The sequence below is a fragment of the Benincasa hispida genome, chromosome 9, assembly GCF_009727055.1.
Source record: "Benincasa hispida cultivar B227 chromosome 9, ASM972705v1, whole genome shotgun sequence".
In the NCBI taxonomy this organism is placed as follows: Eukaryota; Viridiplantae; Streptophyta; class Magnoliopsida; order Cucurbitales; family Cucurbitaceae; genus Benincasa; species Benincasa hispida.
In genome coordinates, this window is record NC_052357.1 from 54,645,165 (window position 1) to 54,655,665 (window position 10,501).

A 10,501-nucleotide genomic window follows, 5' to 3' on the forward strand; every position below is an offset into this window, starting at 1 on the left:
GAAATTCTTGTATGGAAGTGTCGCTTAATCTCGCTTTGCAAAATCATCATCCATCTGTTGTTGCAATCGAAACTCTTGAATAAGTGAATTTAATCTTTATCATGCATGTTGTGTCTGTTTAGGTTTCGTTGGGTTGGAATCAACTGACACGTTCTGTGGGTTTCGGAGTTTAGTAATCGGTCACGTCTGTTTTTATTTTAAGTTTCAATGTGTTCTGCGTGGGTTGAGGACGAAGACAATATAGTTAGAGTTAGATAAGGTGAAAGCGAGTTTTGCGAGAGCGAGATCAATGAGATCGACACTGGGGAGAACGAGATGGGCGAAAGTATAATAGGTGAGAGCGAGACAAGCTAGAACGAGATCGTCGAGGGAATAATAGGCGAGAGAGCCATGCTAGAGCGAGATAAGCGAGAGCGATTATAGCGAGACTTTAACCGTATGTATTGTTACTGATTTTTTTAAAAACCTATTAACTGATAAATTGAATGTTCATATCATATAAGTAAGAGTAATTTAAGAGGTCAAAATCTTTGAAAATACGTGACATTGACCTCGTATTCAACAACCCACTTATCCACATATGTTGTCACTTATCCACCATATGTTGTTGAAGGAAGTGAAGAAGTAGAGAGCGAACTTGACCAACTTCTTTGTTAGAGGAAAGGTCATCACATTTTCGAAATATGAGTTTTTTGTTGATTACTGGTTTATGTCGGTCCCCTATGTGAGTTGTTTGGAGCGAGGGGTCCTTACAAGAACGTGCAACAAAGTACTTTGGTAATCGGTCGACTTTGAATGCATTCCACCTGAATTTACTAGAAGAAGAATACAAGAATTTGAATTTCGGAAACGACGACAATGCTGTTAAGATCACCCTAGTGTATTACACGGAGGTTGCAATGATGGGAAAGAACAAGCAGAAGAGTGTAATCAATCGTACATTATTTGAAGATGTTGAAGACATAGATTATTACAATAGCCTAGATTGGAGTACAATTATTTGGAAGAGGACATTCGACGCCCTCAAGACTACATTGAATGATAAGATTGGTGTATATAAGAAGAAGGTGGGAGGAAATAAAAATTATGTTGTGAAATACTCGCTGCGTGGTTTTTTCCAAGCATTCCAGGTAGATGATCCATAACATAAGTTTATCTTTGGTTTAATATTAACATAGTTTATGTTGTTTCATATTTAGGTGTGGACGTACAAGATCCTAGTATCGGTAGTTGGGAATGTTGCCACTCGAAAGAGTAAGGTAGTTGTGCCTCGTATATTATGATGGTCATGCTCCCACTTGGTGTCATTCAAAGTACTCGAGAGAGACATTTTTTAATCTTAAAATGTAAGTGTAATCTAGCCACAATATGTTTATTTGGTTGTTAAATTGACACTATCCATCTTACTGCATTAGACTGTTAATGCAGACAAAAGTCAAAGAGGGTCTTGTCATGCCTGATGCTGAGAAGGATTTTCGGGACACCCTCGTTGATAGATGGGTCATAAGACAAGTACATTTTGACACCGAGAGTTTGGGAAGCTTTAGTAGTTCAGAAAGTGTCGATAGTTCGAATGAGGAGGATAGTTTAGAAGGTAGGGACGGTGATGAGCAGGATAGTGCCGAAGGTGGAGTGAGGGACGACGAATCTGATGATGACATAAACATCCACCAGTCCACTTACACCCCTAGTGAGGATATATTTCATGATGTGCTGTTGGGCCACGTACGCCCTGAGCCTGAGGATGAGCGTTATGAGCCTGAGGTTTCAAGTCGCAGGGAGGGAGCCAATATTGATCCTTCTATATATTTGTACCTACAAAGTATTGACAGCTCAATATCGAGTTTGGATGGTCGTGTATTGAACCTCGAGGAAGACATAAGAAACATCAAAGCACAATTATCAGCCATTATGTCTTTGTTATAGTCTATGAAAGGTTCCACGATATTTGAGGCGACGAGGTCACCCGCTCCACAAACAGGCCACGATGCCACTAGGTCACCCATCCCTCCTCTATCTCGGTCAATCACCAAACCTCTACATAGGTCACCCATCCAGCCTTTACCTAGGTCACCATATCTTCACCCCTACCTCGGTCACCCATCCAACCCCTACCTGGATCACCCATCCAGCCTCTACCTAGGTCATTCACTCCACCTCTACCTTGGTCAGCTACCTCACCTGTACAACCTAATACATCTGTTGGGGTTGATGCCCTAAATCTCGTATGTTGGATCAACACCAACACGCAACAGAAGAAATCAGGATCCATAAGCATTCTAATTGATTAATTTTGGCATAAAAGAAACATGCTAAAACAGAGTTTAATGAGTTTCATGAACATACCTTGGCCGAACCATCGAAATCTTTATTTCCAGCTGCTAAATCCTCTGAATCCTTGTGTAGACCACCAAAAGATCTTTCATACTATCCTCTTGGTGCTCTAGATTGAGTTGTGAGACTCAAAATAAGTTGGAATCAAACGGAATATGGAGAAAGCTCACTGAACCAACCCATTGAAGAACACCTTCTTCATCCGAATTTTTCAACAAAAATTCAATCGGTTCATCAATCTTTTCTTCACTCCAATCTCTTCAATATATTGCAGACTATCATGCAAAGAGATGTGTTGCATGGGATGCAGCTTAGGCTTTGAGTAAATCAAGGAAGAGGTGATGGGTTTCTTGTAGATAGTTGAAGATGAACTTTGAAAAACCCATTTTTCAAAGTTTGTGTAATTTTTCAATTTCCAAAATCTAAAATTTGATTTTTATAAATCAATATTTTACTTATAAAATCAAAATTTATTAATTTTACAAATTAATTTCATAAATTAATTTTCTAATAAAATTAATAAATAATTATTTAAAAATAGTTTAAATAATTATAATTAATTTAATATCCAATATTAAATTAGTTTTTACACAAATTCATGTTCATATATTTAAATCATACTTAAATATATTTTCTCTAATTCCATTTGATTCTAATTTGAACATTTCAAATAACTTATCACGCTACTCTAGAGTTAGTCCATTTTCGAGCTAGTAGGGGGACCTCATGGACCTACGATCATGGGCTCCAACGATCTGAGATTAATCGACTAAACTCATTAGATTGATCTAACCCCTATTCGTTAACTAATGGGTCACTCCACTAAAACCCATACTTGAACTCCCCTCACTATAGATATATTATGTTCACTCGATATAACCATGATTAGTAAGTTAACCCTTCACAGGTTGTTCGTAATAACGGTTGGGTTAAATCTCTGTTTTACCCCCGAAATTACCTCTTGTTCATTAAGTCCCTACTGGTCCCCTAATGAACAATTATTTTGTGATCCAATCAAAAAATCGAGTCCTTCTCAATAAGAGGGCGGGTTCCCTTGTTCAAGCCCCAAAATCAACACTTAAGGGAACAACCTCTCTACTATCTCTAAAGTGGGTAGGAGTGAATTCTCTCTTGTACCCTAAGTCCCCAACTACCTATCCAGTCTTACCCCTGAAATGGTAGTCTTATTGAATCGGCGCTGTTGAGCCAACTCTCACCTATGCAAACCTAAGGTCAATCCCGAATAAACAGGAGTTCATAGTTAGCTCAGGATTAAGGTAAGTTATCTAGGTCATCACTTTGAAATAGTCAGTCTTAAACAGTAAACAACGTTATAAAGTAAGAGTGACTCATTTCGTGGTCCGATTTTGTACAAACTCTTTTGCACAAGGACACCCTCACTTCTCATGTATAACATGAACGAATTAGGATCACTTCATTTGTAGTACTTTACAACTTCTTGTAACAACTACAGAGCAGGCTGTATCCAATAGTATTACCAGAATTAGGTACCCAATCTTATCCATGTACTATAGATGATTTTGACTATTTACTCGAACCTGATCCACATTTATGTCTTCACATAAAGTTCAAGTACTCATCCAATAGTTAAGAGACTTTTAGGTTTATTGGATTTCTATTCACGCAATAGATCTATTCAAAACACCTTTATTGAATTTTCAGAATAAGCTCCATTGTTTACATACCACGAGTTTTAAGACATAAAACTCAATAGTAAGGTTCTATAGTTTGTAAACATTGTATAAATAAACTCTTATATGATTAATAATATATGATATTTTATTCACTTTGTCTATAAAATATGTGATATTTTAGTTGCATTAACCACAAACCAATAAACTAACATCCAAAGTTATCGTTGTAACTTAAACATGTATGTGGAGACATACAGGTGGATCATGATTAAGTGATAACCTAAATGGTCTGTAGTATATGGATAAGGCTGTGTACTTTATCTTGGTGACACTACGAGTATGGCCCACTTTGTAACATCCACCTCACCCATTCTGCTTCCACCCGCAGAGCCTGATACCACGACCTCACCTATCACTCTTTCTCCCATATAGCCTAATATCACATCCTCATCTATTTCTCACCCTGATACCTCAACCGCTGCCTTTTCCACTATTCTTCCACCTCCAGATACGAGTAGAGAGGACATTGAACCTCTATCTTCTGAGAAACAATGTTTGTTGGAGCCACCACCTATCAGTACAGTCTGAAACCACTAATAACTTGTAGAAATACAAGTTATTTTACCTCTTTTATGTAAAGTAATTAGGAAAATAAAAAGCTCTTAAAATGCGACAGTTTGATAAGGAATTTATAAAAATAATTGTATCATGCGATCACGCACGTATAAAGTCTTTATCTACTAAAGTTATAAAAAATCATGCTTTCTGGGTGCAGGAAATCTACTTATGCGATCACAAGGAATTCTCAACGCCAACATTGGAATCACGTAGTTGAATAAGTTTGTAGTCGTATGCGATAAACGATGACATGATGCATGGGCGGTGGAAGTCAAATCAGAGACCAAGTTGGTAGCTGACAAGAAAGCTTAATAGCAGAGCCAATGAACTTCTAACGTAGAGCAGATGGCACATCAGGATATGGAATTTAATACACATTATCAGTATAATCATTAGAAAGAGAAGAAAAGCTACTCATTGACGCCTATAAATACCCTATAAGACTTCCATGCAAGATATAATGAAGACATTGGAGAAAAAATTATGCCCAAATTCTTACTTCCCCTTCGAGCCCTCGTGGAGTCTTAAGTGAAAGCTTAGGATTCCTTTCTGGAAGTAATAAGGGAACCTCATCATCAACACACTCTTTGTGAAGCAGTCGTCCATAGAGTCGGAGGGAGCAAGGAATTGCATTCCATGGCTTGACTTTCTATCTCTACTTTTTTTTTGTTCAATTGTTATTTGTATTGTGTAAACATTAAAAGACTTCTTTATTTCAATATGAATGCATTTACAGTTTATCTCTTATACATCTCCTCAACTTTTACCATGAGTAACTAATTTCTTTATGAGTTGAGAAATATTGCAGCTACCCTGAACTAAGCAAGGCTTAATCATGCATTCAACTAGTTTTATGCATGCTTTATAAACTATTTGAATAAGTTGAAATATTATTCTAAGTAGATTAAATACAGGTTTGAAAAGACTAAGGATTTAGACCTCATAAAACTAGAAGAGAGCATCTTTAGAAATTAAAAAATATCTTTTGCATCAAATACTCATCGCATGCATCCTAGAGATAGAATATTATGGTTGAATACACTAAGAAGTGTAGGTTAATTTTTGAATAGTTTGCTTGAACGCATGATTTATGCTTTTAACTAGGAATGTTAGTGAATATTTTTCTCAACCATACCTTCATTCATTTGAATCTTGTACTTCTTAATAGACTGCTTTACTCTCAAGTGTGACTTCCATCGTATTCATCACTCTTTATTCTAACAATAGAATAGGATCAAAATCATTGCATATTTAGTCAACAACTCGCATCAAGATTGAGATAATATTTGCCCTCGCATATATAGAACGCAATCCATGAGTTTGACCCTGCACTCACAAAGACTCTAGTTAAGTTTATACTTGGGTTTAACTAAGCAAAACAATGCGCTAATAAGACATCGCATAACACTAACTCCATTGTGAAGGAACTCATCTTGAAGAGATTCTTGAGCGGAAGCAGATCGTCCAATTTTCACTAATTATTGAAAAGATAATTTACAGTAAACATACAATGGATATGCATTTAAAGTTAAACTACAACATGCTTTTACAAGAAATAAAAGGGTTCAAAATACATTACCCTTGAAGAACCTTTCTTCACGTATAACTCCCTCGAACAGTCACGAACACAACAACCTTTTGAAGACCTTCTTCAAGATTTTTTCATACCAAACAAACTGAACACTACCACAATGAGCCTTTGGTATTCTCGGGGTGAGAACCCAGGAATGGTGGGTTCTGACTATTTTGGTTAGGAAGAAGAGTTTGGATGGAGGAGGAAGAAGATTGAGGAACACACATAATTTTTTTGCAACTCTCAATCGTTTAGCAATTACAACATTAGTCGTAGAGGAAGAAGAGAAAACAAAATTTCTTTTATTCCTCTTGCCATAAAAACAATAACCAACCATTAAGGTGATTGGAGAGAAAACAGGGAAGTTATTATTCAAATAATAAAATAATATAAATAAATATGATAACTAACTTATCATATTATATTTATATTAAACTATATGTTATATCAAATATAACATATAACGTATAGTTTTAATATTGTATCATATACAATATAAACTATAGTTTCTTTTCTCTATTTTATGACATTTAATATAAATTATATTTATATTAAATTTAACAACTATGAATCACATTCATAGAAAATATATTTGAATCCCATTCAAATATTTATTTTCTCCCATTAATCTATAATGTATCAAATACATTATGACAATTATATCATATATAATTAAATCCCTCTTATTAATTTGAACACTTCAAATTAACCCAAAAAATGATTCTCAACTAAATCATTTTGAGCTACCAAAGGGACCTTATGAACCTATAGCTTGAAGCTCCAACGGTACATGAATAATTAATTAAACTCTTTAATTACATTATCTACCATCCGTTAACTACCGGACACTTTATTAAAGACCGACAGCTGTACTCTTCACACTACAGATATATTTATGTGTCCATTGGATATAACCAATCAATAGTGCGATGACCTTCAAAAATTGCTCGTAAGTACAACTAGGCCAAATTACCATTTTCCCCTTGTAGTTACATCTAACTTCTTAAGTACTATTGATCCCTCTAATAAATAATAAATCATAGTCCTACTATGACTAAACCCCTCTTGGGCTAGGAGAAGGTGTGGTGCCATATTGTTCAAGACCTGAAATCAGCCCATAAAGGAGAAATTTATCTACTTACCCCTACTTCGAGAAATGGGTGAATTCCATCTTGTGTAGCTGTGTTCCCAGCTCCTCAATCAAACAAATCCCCAAAATGGTAGGCTTGTTGAGTCGGCGATCTGGCCATTCTCACCCATAGAAATCAAAGGACCGCCCTCATAGGCAAGAGTTCACAACTCACTTAGGATTCAGGCATGTTACTTATGGTTATCCTGGTGAAATGTAAGTCTCTATTATGAATGGTATTATATAATGAGACTAAACATTTCGTGGTCTGGTCTTATACAATCTCTTTTTTATAGAGTATCCTCATTCGCATGTCTAATACATGAATGATCAGGATCAAATCATTTATAGCAGTTTACAACAATTGTAACACCTACAAAGTGGGTCATACTCGTAGTGTCACTAGGATAAGGTACCCAACCTTATCCATTATACTACAGACCTAGGTTATCACTTAAATATGATCCACTTGTATGTCTCTACATACATGTTTAAGTTACAACGATAACCTTGGATGTTGGTTTATTGGTTTGTGGTTAATGCAACTAAAATATCACATATTTTATAGACAAAGTGAATAAAATTTCATATATTATTAATCACATAAGAGTTTGTTTATACAATGTTTACAAACTATAGAACCCTACGAGATTTAGGGCATCAACCCCAACAATCTCCCACTTTTCTTAAAGCTAGTGGAGTGTACAATATAATAAAATACAAAGTACACAAAACAATAAACTAGGACATAAGATGCCCAATATAATATCTCCCATTTGCCTTAGTCAATCGTGGTCTGTCCCATAGACCTATACTCTGCAGGTGACCCATACCCTGTATCCCATAAGAATCAAATCCTTAGAACCATACACAAGCATGTAGTCCCTCGTTCTCCGTAGATACTTGGGGATGTTCTTAACGGTTGTCCAGTAATCTAATCCTGGATTAGACTGATATCTACTGACTATCACCACTGCATAGTAGATGTCAGGTCTAGTACATAACATCACATACATCAAACTGTCCACGATGGATGCATAAGGGATCCGTCTCATATCCTTAACCTCTTGAGGTGTCTTAGGACACTGTTCCTTAGACAACGTAACTTCGTGCCTGAAAGGCAATAGGCCCCTCTTGGAGTTCTACATCGAGTACTGGATAGGCATCTTGTCACTATACGACACCTGAGACAGTGCTAACATTTTGTTCTTTCAATCTCGAAAGATCTAAATACCCAAATCAAACTGAGCCTCTCTCAAATCTTTCATTTGGAATTGGGTTGCTAGCCAGTTCTTAACTATAGTCAGTAAACCTACATCATTTCAAATGAGTAGGATTTCATCTACATACAACACTAGAAAAGCTACTGAACTATTAATGAATTTCTTGTATACACAAGACTCATCAACATTTTGAACAAAGCCATAAGATTTGATCGTAGAATCAAACCTTATATTCCAAGATCGAGATGCCTGCTTCAGTCTATAAATGGACCGATTAAGCTTGCAAACCTTTTTCTCTTGACCTTAGATTATAAATCCCTCGGGCTGCACCATATAAATGGTCTCCTCAAGATTGCCATTTAGAAAAAAGCAGTCTTGACATCCATTTGCCATATCTCATAGTCATAATATTAGGCAATGGATAGGAGGATCCGAATAGACTTCAGTATGGCAACAGGCAAGAAAGTCTCCTCACAGTCGACTCCATCTACCTGGGTATAACCCTTTGCCACCAGTCTAGCCTTGAAGGTTTGCACCTTCCCATCAGCACCCTGTTTCCTCTTGTAGAACCATCTATGACCTATAGGTTTAACCCCATTAGGTTGATCTACAAGATCCCAAACTGAATTGGAGAACATTGACTCTATTTGAGATCCATGGCTTTGATCCATTCATCTCTGTCAACATCCTCTATTGTCTTCTTATAAGACAATGAATCCTCAACCTCGCCATCAGCTACCATAGCTAGGATTTTAGTTAAACCTATATAGCGAATAGGTGGGTTCGCAACCCTTCCACTCCGTTGAGGTTCCCTCAACACTTAAGGTGGATTTGACCTACTAGATGAACCTACTTCAACAACTCTTGTTGAGGTACTAGGCTCTTCAACAACTCTTGTTGAAGATTCAATAGTTTCATTGGAAATATTATTCAACACAATTTTGCTTCTGGGTCTATGCTCCCTTATATGGTCCTTCTGAAGAAAAGTAGCATTTGTTGATACAAATACTTTGTTTTATTTATGATCAAAGAAATAACCACCTCTTAGCCTACAAATCAACACAACCTTGAACGTGGTTCCAATTACTTAGGATTAGCCTCAAGCACATGTGTTGGGCAACCCTAGATTCTAAAATGATGTAAATTAGATTTAGGACCATTTCATAACTCCAAAGGTGTTATGGAAACACTCTTAGAGGGAATATAATTTAGGATATACATTGTAGTCTCCACTGCATAACCCCAAAATGAGTCAGGTGAGGAAGCGTAACTCATCGTAGATTGAACCATGTCCAATAGGGTTCAATTTCTCCTCTCTGATACACCATTTTGCTGAGGTGTGCCAGATGCTGGGAGTTGGGATACTTTCCATGCTCTATCAAATAGTTCTGGAAATTCAAATCCATAAACTCTCCACCTCGATCAGATATTTTTTTTAATCGTTCTATTTAATGCATTTTCAACTTCATCCTTGATTTTTTTGAACTTTTCAAAAGACTCATACTTATGTTGCATTAAATAAATGTACCCATATCTTGAATAATCATTAGTAAAAGTGATGAAATATTCATAACCTCCCCTAACTTTTACATTCATCAGACCACAAGGGTCTAAATGCACTAGCTCTAGAGGTTATTTGGCCCTATGACCTTTTCCAGTAAAAGGCCTTTAGTCTTGCCTTCAAGGCATGACACATACACATGTAAAGAATTTTCTTTTAACTCGCTTAAAAGTCCATTCTTCACCAACCTCTCAATCCTATTGAGATTAATGTGTCATAATCTTAGGTGCCAAAATTGGCATTTTCCTTAGGAGAAATTCTAAGTCTTTTATGTTGAGTTACAACAGTTTTAAACATCTCTATGTTATGGAGGGCATTTGTTGCTAACGGCCTTAGCACATAAAAATTATTTTCCAGTTTAGCAGAACATATATCAACACCATTCTTAGTAATAAACACTTTATTATA